This window comes from Ranitomeya imitator, chromosome 7 (genome assembly GCF_032444005.1).
Source record: "Ranitomeya imitator isolate aRanImi1 chromosome 7, aRanImi1.pri, whole genome shotgun sequence".
Taxonomy (NCBI): domain Eukaryota; kingdom Metazoa; phylum Chordata; class Amphibia; order Anura; family Dendrobatidae; genus Ranitomeya; species Ranitomeya imitator.
In genome coordinates, this window is record NC_091288.1 from 153,254,712 (window position 1) to 153,273,240 (window position 18,529).

General features: G+C 48.4%; 1 protein-coding gene across 1 annotated transcript in view; it reads right to left on the reverse strand.

Annotated features, from left to right (window-relative positions):
• KPNA7 (karyopherin subunit alpha 7) overlaps nt 1-18,529 on the reverse strand; it is a 60,206-nt gene that overhangs the window by 23,153 nt on the left and 18,524 nt on the right. The window lies entirely within an intron of this gene.

Sequence of the window (18,529 nt, forward strand, 5' to 3'; positions counted from 1 at the left end):
TAGGTATTTTACAAGCAAAGGTTGGGAGTCGGGGGGATATGAAAGGTACTGCTGTAAGAGCAGAGCTCAGGCACAATTGAACCAAGAAGAAGAAGTGTAAAACATGTTTTTCTACTAAGAATAGCCTCAGACTAGTTTCATCTCCAGCCATGTTCCTCCCAGAGAGATCTAACCATTTACCCAGAAATGGCAGAGTTATTCATAGAAAAAGATACCTGGTCACACTCCCGCAACCCAGCTCAAGTTTGATGCCCAGAGTTTGGGCAGAATAGAATGGAAGTCCACAAGGACAGGGTCCTCTCCCCTCGACCAGTCGGTCATTGTAAATTTGTTTACGATACCTATAACCCTGGATGTAACCCCTTCTCACATAATGATAAAACCATGCATACTCTCAACAACAAAGTTTATAACTGCACAAAAAAAAATAATTCAAGATCTATAAAAAGCAGTATGAACAGTCACTGTTGTGTGGTACATTACTAAGCAGGCAGCCAGAGTACAAAATAGCATGGAACATACAGATAGATAGAGGGCCCTCATTTATAGACCGAGCGGTTTTACATCGTGGTTCAGCCATTGTGTGAAGTCAGAATAGACACATATCTCATAGCTATCCAGATATGATAAAGTTTGAGGCATATTTGCCCCTCATCACCCAGGCCTAGCCTGCACTCCCACACCTTACCTACACTACACAGCATACCAGCACAATCCTTCTACACAAGCGCCTGGGCCTCCACCTTATAAACCAGCAGGGTGTGGTCATTGCTCCATGAAGCACATCAGTTGCCGAAGGGAAAAGCTGTGTTATGTAAGGCTATATTCACACTTTGCGGATTTTGCTGCGGATCCGCAGCGGATTTGACCGCTGCGGATCTGCAGCAGTTTCCCATGAGTTTACAGTACAATGTAAACCTATGGGAAACAAAAAACGCAGTGCACATGCTGCGGAAAAAACCGCGCGGAAACGCTGCGGATTACATTCCGCAGCATGTCACTTCTTTTCTGCAGATTTTCACCTGCTCCAATAGAAAACTGCAGATGAAAATCCGCAGAAGAAACCGCAGTAAAAACCGCGATAAATCCGCAGTAAAAACCGCGACGGGTTTTCACTGCGGATTTTGGAATTCTGCTGCGGAAAAATCCGCAGTGGAATCTGCAAAGTGTGAACATAGCCTAAGGCTACTTTCACACTAGCGTCGTTTGGCCTCCGTTGCAATGCGTCGTTTTGGAGAAAAAACGCATCCTGCAAAGTTGGCTGCAGGATGCGTTTTTTCCCCATAGACTAACATTAGTGACGCATTGCCACACGTCGCAACCGTCGTGCAACGGTTGCGTCGCGTTGTGGTGGACCGTCGGATTTCCGACCTCGCGTGCGCGGCCGGAACTCCGCCCCCTCCTCCCCGCAACTTACAATGGGGCAGCAGATGCGTTGTAATAATGCATCCGCTGCCCCCGTTGTGCTACGTTGTCACAGGATGCGTCGGTACGTCGGCCCGACGCAGTGCGTCGGGCCGACGCTAGTGTGAAAGTAGCCTTAGGCTATTTTCACACTAGCGTCGTTTGGCCTCCATCGCAATGCGTCGTTTTGGAGAAAAAAAGTGCATCCTGCAAAGTTGCCCGCAGGATGCGTTTTTTCTCCATAGACTTTCATTAGCGACGCATTGCGACGGATTGCCACACGTTGCACCGGCGTGCGACGGATGCATTGTGTTTTTGCAGTCCGTCGGGACAAAAAAACGTTGCATGCAACATTTTTTTATCCGTCGGTTACGCTTTTTCTGACAGCGCATGCGCGGCCAGAACTCCGCCCCCTCCTCCCAGGACCTTACAATGGGGCAGCAGAGGCGTTGTAAAACTGCATCCGCTGCCCCCGTTGTTCAATTTCTTCACAGTTTGCGTCAGTACGTCGGGCCGACGCGCGGCGACGGGCCCGTACCGACGCTAGTATGAAAGTAGCCTTACTCTTCCTCTTTCACACTTCCGTCTTTTCAGATCCGCTGTAATGCGTCGTTTTGGGAAAAAAACGGATCCTGCAAATGTGCCCGCAGGATCCTTTTTTTCCCATAGACTTGTATTAGCGACGGATCGCGACGGATGGCCACACGTCGCATCCGTCGTGTTTTGGCGGACCGTCGTCTGTAAAAAACGTTCAATGTAACGTTTTTTGTCTGCATCGGGAAAACGTGTCGCGACGGATCCTGCGGCATACGTCGTTGACTAGAATGGAAGCCTATGGATGCAGGATCCGTCGTGACACGTCGTATGATGGAATCCAGTGCTGGAATCCGTTTTTTTACACTGAGCATGCTCAGAATCAGGAATTTGTAGCCAATTGGCCAGACAGGCCCCAAATCTATATAAACCTGGCCTGGGGTGTCACCCCCAAATGTGCCAGCAAAACTCCTGCCAGCCTGAAGACAGCCAGCCAGACAATATATTGGTTTCCCTATTTTCCAGTAGCCAATCACATTTGGGAGACTCACATTTTTAGGCATGGAAAACGGATCCGTCAAATAAACGGATGGTAAAAACGGACACAGGATGTCACAGGATGCGTCGGTACGTCGGCCCGACGCAGTGCGTCGGGCCGACGCTAGTGTGAAAGTAGCCTTAGGCTATTTTCACACTAGCGTCGTTTGGCCTCCATCGCAATGCGTCATTTTGGAGAAAAAAAGTGCATCCTGCAAAGTTGCCCGCAGGATGCGTTTTTTCTCCATAGACTTTCATTAGCGACGCATTGCGACGGATTGCCACACGTTGCACCGGCGTGCGACGGATGCATTGTGTTTTTGCAGTCCGTCGGGACAAAAAAACGTTGCATGCAACATTTTTTTATCCGTCGGTTACGCTTTTTCTGACAGCGCATGCGCGGCCAGAACTCCGCCCCCTCCTCCCCGGACCTTACAATGGGGCAGCAGAGGCGTTGTAAAACTGCATCCGCTGCCCCCGTTGTTCAATTTCTTCACAAAAAGGATGCAACGGATGCGTTGCATCCGTTTTTCACTATTTTTGACGCATTCGTCGATATGTCGCGCCGACGCATTGTGACGGATTAAAAAAAACGGAAGCGTGAACGTAGCCTAATGCGGCATCACAGCCTGTTATACCAGGGCTCCTCCATACCAATACATCCCACAGCATTCTCCCAATGCCTTCATATGCTTCCTATATACAGTCTTGCATCTTTTCCAATAACTGCAAATCATGTGATTTTTTTTCCTTTATGTTTTAAATATAAAAACTTGTAGGAGATGTTTAGTTTTTTTACCTTTTAAAAAAAATAAATCTTTATTTTTATATAGCGCTAACATATTCCGCAGCGCTTTACAGTTTGCACACATTATCATCGCTGTCCCTGATGGGGCTCACAATCTAAATTCCCTATCAGTATGTCTTTGGAATGTGGGATGAAACCGGAGTGCCCGGAGGAAACCCACGCAAACACGGGGAGAACATACAAACTCTTTGCATATGTTGTCCTGGGTGGAATTAGAATTCAGGACTCCAGCGCTGCAAGGCTGCAGTGCTAACCACTGAGCCACCGTGCTGCCCTTTTCAGACCACGTTCCCACAAATGAGTTTTTGATGAGTGTTTGATGTTGCAGATTTTCTGCACTTTTTAAGTAAATTAGGTTACTTGCATTTCTTCGTTACGTTTTTGTGAGCGTTTTTTTTCCGCTGCGTTTTTTTGTCTCTTTGTCTCTTGTTTTTCTGGTATTTGGCTTTGACAAAACTTTATTGATGCAGTGAGTCATACGCGGATTACATTTTTAACCTGCGGATTTTCCACATCTAATGCAAGTCTATCTGCACAGAAAGCTCAGCATACCACAGGAGAACTTGGCATGTTGCAGATTTGAAACTTGCACAACAGGTTAGTTTATGCTGAGTAAGGCTATGTGCACACGTATAATGGTCCACTGCGGATTTTTCCGCAGCAGATTTGATAAATCTGCAGGGCAGAAACGCTGCGTTTTTGCTGCAGATTTATCGTGAATTTACCGCGGTTTTCACTGCGGTTTTACAACTGTGGTTTTCCATAGGGGCAGCTGTAAAACCGCGGCTGAATCCGCAGAAAGAAGTGACATGCTGCGTTTTTTTTCCGCAGCATGTGCACAGCGTTTTTGGTTTCCCATAGGTTTACATTAAATTGTAAACTCATGGGAAACTGCTGTGGACCCGCAGATGCGAAAACGCTGCAGATCCACAGCAAAATCCGCATCGTGTGCAACATACCCTAAGGCTACTTTCACATTAGCGTCGTACTCGGCCCGTCGCAGTGCGTCGGGCCGACGTACCGACGCTAGCAGTGAATGCGCCGCACAACGGGGGCAGCGGATGCATTTTTCCAGCGCATCCGCTGCCCCATTGTGAGGTGCAGGGAGGTGGGGGAGGAGTTCCGGCCGCACATGGAAATGGCGGACCGTCGGAAGCAAAAAACGTTACATGTAACGTTTTTTGCTCCCGGCGGTCCGCCACAACACGGCGCAACCGTCGCACGACGGTTGCGACGTGTGTCAATGCGTCGCAATGCATCGCTAATGTTAGTCTATGGGGCAAAAACGCATCCTGCAGACAACTTTGCAGGATGCGTTTTTTCCCCTAAACGACGCATTGCGACGTATTGAAAAAACGCTAGTGTGAAAGTAGCCTAAGGCTGCTTTCACACATCAGTTTTTTGCCGTCAGGCTGAATCCGGCGAATTTTGAAAAAAACGGATCCGTTGCAAATAGTGAAAAACTGATGTGACGGATCCGTTTTTTCATCGAATCCGGCTAACTGATCCGGATAATTGTATCCTTTGTTTATGGGGAGAAGAGAGAGAGAGATACCAGAATGGAAAAAGTGAAAAAATCAGAGCATGCTTGGTTTCAAAAAATCACCGTCAGTTGACGAATCCGGCACAATAGGCTTCCATTATAACAAAAGCCGGATGGCGCCGGATCCGTCGCTGTCCGTTTTTTAGACAGACACAAAAATGTTCCTCTTTGCATTCCCTCCTGCCGCTGGACCTACAATTTTCCACGGATCCGGCGAAAAAGGGATGAAACGTGAGGAAATCCATCGCTAATTCAAGTCTATGAGAAAAACGGATCCAGCAACTTTTGCCAGATCAGTTTTTTTCAAAATTCGCCGGATTGTGCCTGACGGCAAAAAACTGATGTGTGAAAGCAGCCTCAGGGTATGTTTCCATGGTCAGGATTGGCAGCGCTTTGGACGCAGCTCCGTCCAAAGCGCTGCCAGCTTTTGTACGTGCAGTGATTCCGCATGTGTCATTGAAGCGTGCGTAATCACAGCTTCCTATATATTGGACGCTGATATTTATCTTGCGGAGACTGAGCGTCTCCGCAAGATAAACATGCTGCGGTCTAGAAAGAAGTGCCGCATGTCCAGTTACGCAGGGAAGCCGGAGGCGTCCCAGCACACATAGTGGAGATGGCATTTCATAAAATCCCATCCCCTATGCTGTAACATCTGGCCACTGTGGCTGTACGCAGCGTCCAACCCGTAGCGAATACTGCAGGGCTGGATTTAAGAGGTGGGTGGCCCGGGGCCCATTTTGGAGGGAGGCCCATTTTTCAAGGTGTTGCAATATGTAATGCAAAAACACAAAATGAAACGAATGCAAGTTTAGTTACAAAAATCATTTACAGAGAGTAATTCAGGTAAAATCATTCATTTCTTACAATCCAGGCACTTTCCTTGATTTTCGTGCTGCAAAATCACTAATGATGTCACTAAAGTCCAATTCACGCAGTAGATCTGACTCAATGCTCATAATAGCCAAATTTACAAGTCGTTCCTGCTTCATGGATGTTCTTAATCGGTTTTCAACTAATTTGAGTTTTGAGAAGGAACTATCACCACTGCAGTTTGTTGCCATCAAAATTGGATATATCCTTAGACCTGTCTCAATGTTTGGGAAAGTATCCTGCACACCCTTTTCCATGATAAGATTGAACATGAAAAGTTCAGTGCTGATATCTTTTGGCTCCTCGTCTGTGAATAAATTGGCAAATGTTACAAACTGACACAGTTCATCGATAAATGTAATGTCCAAGTCATATGAATAAGGCTGGAGTCACACTCAGCGTAAGACAATACGGTCCGTATATTACGGCCGTAATACGCTGAAAAGTCCCCAAAATAGTGGTCCGTAGCTCCTCCGTAGGCAGGGTGTTTCAGCGTTTTTTGCGCATGGCATCCTCCGTATGTAATCCGTATGGCATCCGTACTGCGTGTATTTCTCGCAGGCTTGCAAAACCAACATACGGCTATACAAGGGATCCATGTGTAAAAAAACAACAAAAAAACATATATACTGTCTATATATATACATATATATGTCAGTAGACACATATATGTATATATATTATTACTTCATACAGCGCTAGATAGCTTTAAAGCCGGTAATTCAATTGCCAGCTTTTGCTATCTCCTTCCTAAAACCCGACATGATATGAGACATGGTTTACATACAGTAAACCATCTCATATCACCTTTTTTTTTGCATATTCAACACTACTAATGTTAGTAGTGTGTATATGCAAAATTTGGCCGTTCTAGCTATTAAATTAAAGGGTTAAATGGCGGAAAAAATTGGCGTGGGCTCCCGCACTTGGCCACTCTCTTCCCATTCCCGTGTAGCGGTGGGATATGGGGTAATGAAGGGTTAATGTCACCTTGCTATTGTAAGGTGACATTAAGCCAAATTAATAATGGAGAGGCGTCAATTATGACACCTATCCATTATTAATCCAATAGTAGTAAAGGGTTAAAAAATACACAAACACGTTATTAAAAAGTATTTTAATGAAAAAATCACAAAGGTTGTTGTAATATTTTATTCTACGGCCAGATGTTACAGCATAGTGGATGGGATTTCTAGAAATCCCATGCCCACTCTGTGACTCTGTGCACCTGTGGATCACTCGCAGAAACTGACATGTGGCACGTCTTTCAAGACCGCAGCACAGGGCCGCCATCAGGGCATTACTGACCTTACTGGTGTATGGGGCCCGGTGGGCAGGAGAAAGAGGAAATGCTGGCTGCTGGGGCCCCCCCTCTTGCTTCAGCTCACCGGGAACGAGGGGCAAGGGGGCCTGTCACCGTCACTTACCAACAGTAAGGCCGGGATCACACACAGCGAGATACGGCCGAGTCTCGCAGGTTAAAACCAAGCTCTGGCACCGGCACTCCAGAGCAGAGCGTGCAGCCACATAGGAATACATGGAGCAGCACGCTCCGCTCCGGAGTGCCAGTGCCAGAGCTTGGTTTTAACCTGCGAGACTCGGCCGTATCTCACTGTATCTCACTCGGCCTAAGGCTACTTTCACACTAGCGTCGGCCCGACGTACCGACGCACGTTGTGAAAGAAATGAACAACGGGTGCAGCGGATACAGTTTTTCAACGCATCCGCTGCCCCATGGGAATGGCCGGGGAGGAGGGGGCAGAGTTTCGGCCGCGCATGCACGGTTGAAAATGGCGGACTCGACGCACAAAAAAAGTTACATGTAACTTTTTTGTGCCGATGGTCCGCCAAAACACGACGCATCCGTCGCACGATGGATGCAACGTGTGGCCATACGTCGTAATGCGTCGCTAATGCAAGTCTATGGAGAAAATACGCATCCTGCGGGCACATTTGCAGGAGGCATTTTTCTCCAAAACGACGCATTGCGACGTACGCCAAACAACGCTAGTGTGATAGTAGCCTAAGGCTTCTTTACTTTTCACAACTATGTGTGCAGCATTTCCCATCTCCAGAGCAGGCTGGAGCGAGCCGCCCCACCCCTTCCCACGGGCGGCGTACGAGGAAGCCGACATGACAGGGGGTTTGGAGCCAGGGATAGGTGAAGCGGGGGATAATCCAGGAAGGGTGAGGGAATTACTGGAGGAATATGGGGCTATAGTGGTGGTGGGGGGGTGGAGCCTGTCACTTCCTGCTCAGGAGGCAGTTGAGCAGGACACTGACAGTGACACTCACCAGAGATGAGCTCCGTGGACCTCGTGCTGTCCCAGCTGCGGGCGGCTGCGGTATCCCATCCCCTCAACTAGCTAGAGGCTCAGGCGGCCGGCATCCTGGGCAGAAATAGCGGCAGTTCCACGGCGGGTGGCTCTGGCGAACGGTGGTCCCGGCGGGTAAGGCCCCCCCGAATGCTTATCTCCCGACTTGGCTCGGGCACCCCAGCGGCGGCGCAGGAGCCCCTCCAGGGACCCTCCGGACCACGTGCCTGCCCGCAAACGCCCAAGGAGGCTGCGGTCTGGGAGGAATCCGACAGCCGCACTGGGGCCTGCGGCGGCAGTCAGGCCTTCTCCCCCTTCGCTCCGGGGGCAGGGCCTGCTCGCGCCAGACCTGCTGCGTTTCGGAGCGATGCCACGGCGGGCCGCTGCAGCGCGGCATGTGCCGGGCGGCCTGCTCCTTCCAACAACGCGAGACGGCGTGAAAGTATCCCGGAGGCAGCGGCAGGCGGCGCCCCAGACTCGGCGGGGCTGCTGGACTCTGGCAGGGATCCCGTTTCCCTCATCCAGTCTGCGACCGGGTCGGCACCTTATCGTTCGGCGGGGTCAGTCAGCGGCGGAGCGGATAGTCGGCCTGGGTTCGGGACTCCGTTGCACAAGTCTACACCCGTGATGGACGGCTACATGACAGCGCCCTCTACTGCTGCCAGGATGGCGGGACCTGCGTCACGAGGCGAACTTCGCAGCCAGGAAGACCTGAAGACGGCATCGGGGTCAGGAGACGGCTGGAAGTCCACGTCATCTGCGGCTGGGGGGATCACAGCTTCCCTGCAGCCTGGTGAGAATCAGTCTGTGTCTTGTCTGTCATCGGCGTTTTTAACATCTCCGTCTGTCATGGGTAGTCTTGTCGCGGGGTCTATAGGTCAGATTGATGGGGTTGGAGTGAGGGCCGACACAGGTGGTGTCGAGGTGGGGGAGCTTTTGTTAAAACCCTCCGTCACATACAACTGATCTGACAGGCGCTTCTCTTTTACTTTCATTTCTCCTTCCTCACCACATTGTGAGGAAACCCCCTCCCTCCAGGTAACATAGTAACATAGTTAGTAAGGCCGAAAAAAGACATTTGTCCATCCAGTTCAGCCTATATTCCATCATAATAAATCCCCAGATCTACGTCCTTCTACAGAACCTAATTGTATGATACAATATTGTTCTGCTCCAGGAAGACATCCAGGCCTCTCTTGAACCCCTCGACTGAGTTCGCCATCACCACCTCCTCAGGCAAGCAATTCCAGATTCTCACTGCCCTAACAGTAAAGAATCCTCTTCTATGTTGGTGGAAAAACCTTCTCTCCTCCAGACGCAAAGAATGCCCCCTTGTGCCCGTCACCTTCCTTGGTATAAACAGATCCTCAGCGAGATATTTGTATTGTCCCCTTATATACTTATACATGGTTATTAGATCGCCCCTCAGTCGTCTTTTTTCTAGACTAAATAATCCTAATTTCGCTAATCTATCTGGGTATTGTAGTTCTCCCATCCCCTTTATTAATTTTGTTGCCCTCCTTTGTACTCTCTCTAGTTCCATTATATCCTTCCTGAGCACCGGTGCCCAAAACTGGACACAGTACTCCATGTGCGGTCTAACTAGGGATTTGTACAGAGGCAGTATAATGCTCTCATCATGTGTATCCAGACCTCTTTTAATGCACCCCATGATCCTGTTTGCCTTGGCAGCTGCTGCCTGGCACTGGCTGCTCCAGGTATGTTTATCATTAACTAGGATCCCCAAGTCCTTCTCCCTGTCAGATTTACCCAGTGGTTTCCCATTCAGTGTGTAATGGTGACATTGATTCCTTCTTCCCATGTGTATAACCTTACATTTATCATTGTTAAACCTCATCTGCCACCTTTCAGCCCAAGTTTCCAACTTATCCAGATCCATCTGTAGCAGAATACTATCTTCTCTTGTATTAACTGCTTTACATAGTTTTGTATCATCTGCAAATATCGATATTTTACTGTGTAAACCTTCTACCAGATCATTAATGAATATGTTGAAGAGAACAGGTCCCAATACTGACCCCTGCGGTAGTCTCCTGTCTCTTGAAGGTCTGTGAAACCTGATATCACAGTTGGATTTCAGAGCTTCAGGGGAGAGGATATAGCTGCACAGATCTCTCAGGCTCATTGTATGTGAATACGTCACATTCAGTAAGGTTGGTATTTTATGTTTTTATTCATCACAATAGTTTATTTAGCTTGTTTTATGAATGTATAGCACAAAATATGAGGATATTTCATAGAAATAAGGGAGATTTTATAAAAGAAAGTGTGCTGCTCAGGCATATACAGTAGTTCCCTAACATATTCCTTCTCTTGCTTCAGATTATCTGCTGAAATGGAGAGGAAAATGTACAATTTATCCAAACAACTTGATGTTGAGGAAGTAACAAACATGCTGTTAGATGATAGAGACCTCACACTGAATGAGGATTTAGGAGAGGAAAGTGAGATTGATTCTCATGATGAGGTGGAAGAATGTGTCCTGGATTCTGAAACAGAGCAAGATGGTGACAGTGGTGAGGATGAAGAAGTTGGATCATATTATATTGGAAAAGATAAAAATACTAAATGGAACAAGAAGCCATTCCAGAAAAAACGTACTTCTTCTATCAACACTTCATGATGATGCTGCCATCGATCCTGGGACTGGGGCAGAAAAAACCCCGGAGATAATTACATTTTACAATGCCACCAAAGGGGGGGTGGATACAGCAGATCAGATGTGCTCCACTTTCAACGTCAGCAGAAACATCAAAAGCTGGCCAATGGTCATATTTTTTGCTATGTTGAATTTGGGTGGTATAAATTCACAAGTAATTTATCTTGAAAACAAGCTTGAACCACTCCGTAGACGATTGTATCTGAAAAAATTGGCCCATGAACTAGTACTTGGAGAGCTACGCAGGAGAAGCGTGAAAACAATCGGTATCCCCTCTCGCCTTCAAGTTCAGCTCAAAAGGTTCCGCCCAGAAGATGATGGTGAAAAGTCACCATCTGCACCACCTCACAAAAGAAGGAGATGCACCACCTGCCAAACGGAAAGCGGAACCAGAAGGCTTTCAAATTATGAATGTCTCAAATGTCATAAAGCAATTTGCCTGACACATGCAAAAATGGTGTGTAATTCTTGCTATTTGCTCTGCAAGTGTGACTTTTCTGGGGAAACCTCAGCATCTACTTCTGATTGAATATGTTTTTAATAGTACTTAAGGTACCTTAAAATTAAGTTTGTGTTCAAAAATTTTCTTTGTACATTTTTTTGAGAGAGTCGAACTGGGGACTATTTGGCGGGAGTTTTGAAAAGTTTGTATTTCATAGTTATTAGTTTTATGTTAAGTAAATGTTTTTTTTTGCAACTGATTATGTGTAGTCTCTTTTATTACATCCCTATGAAGGTCACTGATCACTTTTAGAGCACTGAAATTGCAAACATTAGATATTATAGGTATTTTTCCAGCAGGCGCCTGACAGGCACATTGTATGTGAACTCGTTAGTCCGAATATTGTATGTGACGGAGGGTTAAATGTTTGGGAGTTGCTGTCACGGTTGGGTGGCGTTAGGCCTGGGCCGTCCCCTTTGTCGGCTTGGGTGGGGACCTTCCGATTTGGATCAGGAGTTGTCGAGTAGCGGCACGGCGGTGCAGGACAGGTCGGCCGAGCCGGTATCTGTATCCGTACAGACCGAGAAGGAAAAAGAGGGAGGGATCCGTTTGGATGATAAGGCGCGGGGTGAGGTCTACGTTTGTTTTGAGGGTCCGTTGGGGGCTCATTTGAAGAAGGAGGTGCGCAAAAAGATTTGGAAAGACGAGTACGTGTAGATTTTTTCGCTTTTGCTGTTGGAGAAATTTAATTTAGATAAGAGCAAGAAGGAGGATGGTAAGAAGGAGGATGAGGAAAAACGGAGATGGCGCCTCATTCCTCAGACTCTTGTGAATTGGCTCCAGGCGTTTGCAATTCTGGCAAGCGTCACTGGTGAGAAGGCTCCTGAGAATTGTTCTGCTTTATTTTGCTACATGGATTCCATAGGGGAGGCGCATAGGGCTTATGGGGGCCAAGCATGGTTGCGCTATGACAAACAGTTTAGACAAAGGAAGGCAGTTTGTCCGGCGATTCGGTGGGATCAGAAGGACATAGGGTTGTGGCTGCGGGTTATGGCGCCAACAAAATTTGGCCATTCCTTTCAAGGCGGGGCCGGAACTTCCGGCCAGGCCGTTTCACAAGGCAGTTCTACAGGTGTCGGGGGTCAGTCAGGGCAGCCCGGAGGTCAAAAACATGGCGTGTGCTGGCAATTCAACGAGGGCCAGTGTAAGTTCAGAGCCACTTGTAAGTTCAAGCACTTGTGCTCGCACTGCAATGGGTCTTCCTATGGAGCGGCCAGATGCTTTAAGAAAAAAGGGAAGCCGGATAGTAATTCCCAAGGGGGTGACGCCAGTGAAGCTGGACGCGATGGTCCCCTATCTAAATAGGTTCTCTGATAGGGAAAGGGCAGAGTCATTGCGGGCAGGGTTTTGTGATGGTTTTCGGATACCCGCTACTGCTTTTGTATACCCCAGAGTTTGAAAACCCTTGGATCGGCCCAGTTACATGGACCGGTTTTGTCAGAGAAATTGTGTAAAGAGGTTGCTTTAGGTAGGATGTCTGGACCGTTTCCCATTCCTCCTTTGGCCGACCTGGTCGTGTCGCTTTTGGGTGTGGTTCCCAAAAGGATCCTAACAAGTTTAGGCTTATTCAGCACTCACCTTATCCAAAAGGGAGGTCGGTGAATGATGGGATCGACCCAGAGCTTTGTTCCATAGTTTATACATTGTTTGATGAGGCTGCTAAGTGGGTGCGGAGTTGTGGCAAGGGGGCATTGCTAGCGAAGACCGACATTGAGTCTGCTTTCCGTTTGTTGCCGGTTCACCCTGATAGCGTGAGGTTGCTAGGCTGCTATTGGGACGGCGGGTTTTATGTTGACAGATGCTTGCCTACGGGCTGCTCATTGTCGTGCGCTTATTTTGAGGCCTTTAGTTCCTGTCTGGAATGGGCGGTACGGGATGTGTCCGGTTTGGATTCGGTGATTCATTATTTGGATGACTTCATGTGCATAGGGCCTGATCAGTCTCAATGTTGCGAGGTCCTGTTGAGGATGGTTGTTTGGATTGCTGAGCGGTTCGGAGTTCCACTAGCGCCGGGAAAAACTGAGGGTCCGTGTACGAGTTTATCCTTTCTAGGCATTGTTGTCGATTCGGAGAAATGGGAGTTTAGGTTGCCTGTCGACAAGGTGCTTGGTTTGAGGAGCGAGGCGGCCCGGGCCAGACACTTGAAGAAATTGTTGTTGCGTGAGGTGCAGTCACTCCTTGGGAAACAAAATTTTGCATGAAGGATTATTCCAATGGGGAGAGTTTTTTCACGCAGGTTGGCTAGTGCGACAGCTGGGGTTACGGCCCCTCATCATTTTGTTCGCTTGTTGGCGGAACACAAGGCCAATTTGGAAGTTTGGGACCGTTTCCTGGCTTGTTACAATGGGCGTTCTTTGTTGATGGAAGATGTAGTAGGGAATGCCAACTTGGATCTTTTTACCGATGCGTCTGGTGGTATTGCTTTTGGGGCCTTTTTTGGAGGCCGATGGTGCGCCGCCGGATGGCCGGAACAATGGTTTGTAAACGGTTTGGTGAAGAACATTACTTTGCTGGAGATTTTCCCGATTTTGGTGGCGGTCCATTTATGGAGCTATGATTTCCGAAACAAAAGGGTCGGTTTTAATTGCGATAATATGGCGGTCGCTTGTGCTATTAATAGCTATTTGTGCTATTAACAGTTTGCCCAGGGGAGCTTTGGAGCGTGGTGTCCGGGCTGCGGAACCTCTAATTCAGGCATCCTTGGCTCCCAGTACGTGGTCGGCTTATCGGTCGGTATGGAGTTCTTGGGAGATTTGGTTGGCGTTGTGCGGGGGTGCTAATACGGGCCAGGATCAAGTTGGGGCTTTGCTCCTATGGTTGAGACTTGGGGTGGATCAAGAATGGTCGACAGGATAATTGCAGCTTTGGCGTTTGGTTTTCGGCTTCGGGGTTGTCACGACTTGACAAAGTTTTTTTTTGGTGAAGCAAGCGGTGAAGAGGCTGAAGAGTGCATGTACCCGAGGTGATCGTAGGCGCCCGGTGTCGTTTGAGATGTTAGAGCAGTTGGGTGCACGGCTGGTTAATATTTGTGTTTCTAGTTTTAAGGAGGCCTTATTTCGTCTAGCTTTTTCCCTGGCCTTTTTTAGAGCTTTGCGAGTTGGGGAGCTTATGTCACCTTTTACGGTTCGATAAGGGGGGCTTTGGGCTGGGGATGTTTTTGTTACCAAGGGGTCTTTACAATTCCGGATTCAGAGGTCTAAGACGGATCAGGAGGGACGAGGTAAAAGGGTGGTATCGGGTGCTGTTCAGTGTTCGGAAATGTGTCCTATCCGTTGCTGGCAGTTTTTTTGTTAGTTTTCAACCGAGCAGACACGGGCCTTTGTTGCGTCACGAGGACGGGTCTTTTCTTTCCAGATACCAATTCGTGGTGGTTTTTCGGCAGGCATTGGTGGCCATAGGGGTAGACCCTTCCAGGTTTGCCTCTCATTCGTTTCGTATTGGGGCTGCTACAGAGGCAGCGCTGGTTGGTTTGGCTCCTGCAGTGGTACAAAGGATTGGTCAGTGGGAGTCTGGCCATTATCGGAGTTATGTTAGGCCTTGAGAGGTGTCAGCTCATAGTTGACTCGTGTGTCTTTCTGTGCAAGTTTTTAAGCTGTTAGTATTTTTCAGGTTCGCCCTTGCTTTTGGTATGGATTGTCGGCCACTCCTACGTTTATTGGGGCGCGAAGCGGGCAGACGTCCGACAGGATGGAGGACAGCTCAGTTTTTCCAGGGACGTGGCCGTTCTCAGGTGGTTGGGTTTTCGGGGCTTGGGCTGGAACAGGGTTATGCAGGAGGTGCATAACGGAGTTCGTTTTGACAGGCCGCCTGATACCTTGGTGTTGCATGTTGGGGGAAACGACTTGGGAGTTCGCCCTTGTCGCGAGTTGATTAGAGACATCAAGCTTGATTTACTTTGATTATGGGCTTCTTTTTGGGAGATCTCTATAGCGTGTGTTTGTTCCGCGGAAATCTTGGAGGCATGCTTGGTCGGTGGACAAGGTTAATAAGGCCCGCATTAAAGTGAATCGGGCTGTGTCTGGTTTTGTGGTTAGAAATGGGGGCCTGGCAGTTCGTCATTTTGAGGTCGAACGTGGAGGCGACAAATTTCTTCTGGGCGATGGTGTCCATCTGAACGCTGTGGGCAGTGATTGTGGGCCCTGGGGCTTCAGACTGGAATTGAACGAGCCATAGCGGTTAAGGTTGGTGGGGTCTCGGGTACTTGAGGGGGTCAAGTACTCTCGTTGTGGCGGTGGGAGGGGTCCTTGGAGTTGGTGCTAAATTGGCCTGGGGGATCCATCGGGATATGGATTCTTCAGTTGGTATAAGTTTTGGTTTCGGGTCTGGTGGTTTGGGGGAATCTTGGCAACGGTGGGCCAGATTCCTAAGTTGGAAGTGGACAATGGTAACCCTACGGGGTCTCGAGCCTGTGGGGTAACAGCTGAGAGTAAACTATGGTTGGTTTTCTGTCCACTAGTTTATCCTATGGTTAACACCAGATTTTTAGCTTCAAGGACCCCTCCCCAGCTTATTATACTGTTATGTGTTTTGTTTGTTTATAATAAAGGCTGCTGTGGCCAATTATATCCAATTTGGGAGTTATGTCGTTATTTTGGGTTGAAGGAGAGGGTCAGAGACCCATGAGAGGGTGTTTAATACCTGGGTATCGACAATACCTATGTCATGTCTTCTTTACAGCTTCTCCTCCTCCCTGCTAGTCCTGTCTGGCACCTGCTAGATGCCTCCTTCTCCCTGCACTGCACACACATCCAGCCTGTGCAGAACAGCGTCTGCACACTCCTGGCTGGAGGTAATCTGTGTGCAGGACCTCAATCACCCCCTGAACAGGAGGTAAAGAAGGGTCTGAATGTGTCTGATTGTTTAGACAAGTAAAGAGGGGAGGCAGGGGCTGCAGTCAGAGACTAGAAGCAGTGATTTACTGACTGTGACCCCAGAGGTTTGTGCTTTCTGGTTGGTGTAGGATTCTCATCCACACACAGCACTGACCAGAGAGCTCAGAGCTGGGGAACACTGTTGTCACTAAATCACTAGCTGTATTCTCTGACAGGCTGCCTCATGTCATTGATACTGTAGATCCAGGCTGGGACTGAGCCCTGAGCCCATCCCCAGTGAAGACTTTATTCACATAAACTACCTGCTGCATTTAACACACAGGTAAAATACATAGACACATAATACATAAATGTATAGTATATCACCAGGGCTGCCATCAGGGCATTACTGCCATGACTGGAGAATGAGGCCTGATGACTAGACGGGGCCCGCATCGCGCCCCCTCTCTTCCGTCATCGTGCCCCAGCGGCAGGCTTCTGCCAGTGCAGTAACTGTACCAGTGTCCGAGACACAGGTTCAGTTAAACTCTATTGCTGTACGGGCCTGCACGGCAATAGTGAAAAGCTGCCAGCCAATCGGAGGCTGGCAGCTGATGTCAGCACGCACGTCGCCGGCGTATGACGTCATTGTCATTCGCCAGCGAGTGTGCGCCTGAACTGCGTTGAGGGAGCATCGCCGCAGGAGCGAGGCAAGGTAAGAGGAAATATTAAGAAAAAAGGAGCGCACTCAGCTATCTTAGGTTGGTGCTGGCTGTACTTGGGAAAAACCCAACAACAAGTCCAATATAGAAAAATCAGCCGCACTCTTATGGTATATCTTTGCAAAAATGTGATGTATTTATTCACATGTGTTGAGACAAAATTTTCATATATATACACACACACAGCAGGGAGTATAAACGAAGTAGTAACGTTTCGACCCTGCCTCGGGTCTTTCTCAAACTGCGTTTTCTAGATAGTGTGAAAAATAAGAAGTGTGGTCCCTTTAAGGGCTCCTATTGTTGTGGTGTCAGGTCTTCCTGCTTCTGTGGGCGTGTGTCAACACGCCCACAGAAGCAGGAAGACCTGACACCACAACAATAGGAGCCCTTAAAGGGACCACACTTCTTATTTTTCACACTATCTAGAAAACGCAGTTTGAGAAAGACCCGAGGCAGGGTCGAAACGTTACTACTTCGTTTATACTCCCTGCTGTGTGTGTGTATATATATGAAAATTTTGTCTCAACACATGTGAATAAATACATCACATTTTTGCAAAGGTAAGAGGAAAGATTTTTTAATTTTTATTGAAAGCGGCAAGCCCGGGGCAGAATGGGAGACACGGGGTGGAACAATGGAGACATGGGGAAGAATGGAGACGGGGAAGTATGGAGACACGGGGAAGTATGGAGACACAGGGGGCAGAATGGAGATGCAGGGGGAAGTATGGAGACACGGAAGTATGGAGACACAGGAAAGTATGGAGACACGGGGGAAGAATGGAGACAGGGAAGAATGGAAACACGGGGAAGTATGGAGACATGGAAATTATGGAGACACGGAGAAGAATGGAGACACAGGGGGAAGTATGGAGACACGGGAAGTATGGAGACACAGGGAAGTATGGAGACATGGGGAAGAATGGAGACGGGGAAGTATGGAGACACGAGGAAGAATGGAGACGCAGGATATATGGAGACATGGGAAGTATGGAGACAAAGGGGGAAGAATGGAAACACGGGGAAGTATGGAGACACAGGGAAGTATGGAGACACGGGGAAGAATGGAGATGGGGAAGTATGGAGACACAGGGGAAGTATGGAAACACAGGGGGAAGTATGGAAACATGGGGAGGTATGGAGACAGAAGTACAGAGACACAGGGAAGTATGGAGACACAGGGGGAATTATGGAGACACGGGGAAGAATGGAGACACAGGGGGAAGTATGGAGACACGGGAAGTATGGAGACACAGGGAAGTATGGAGACATGGGGAAGAATGGAGACGGGGAAGTATGGAGACACAGGGGAAGTATGGAAACACGGGGAAGTATGGAAACACGGGGAGGTATGGAGACAGAAGTATGGAGACACAGGGAAGTATGGAGACACGGGGAAGTATGGAGACACGGAAGTATGGAGACACAGGAAAGTATGGAGACACGTGGGAAGAATGGAGACACAGGGGGAAGAATGGAGACACAGGGGGAAGTATGGAGACACGGGAAGTATGGAGACACAGGGAAGTATGGAGACATGGGGAAGAATGGAGACGGGGAAGTATGGAGACACAGGGGAAGTAAGGAAACACGGGGAAGTATGGAAACACGAGGAGGTATGGAGACAGAAGTATGGAGACACAGGGAAGTATGGAGACACGGGGAAGTATGGAGACATGGAAGTATGGAGACACAGGAAAGTATGGAGACACGTGGGAAGAATGGAGACACAGGGGGAAGAATGGAGACACATGGGGAAGAATGGAGACAGGGAAGAATGGAAACACGGGGAAGTATGGAG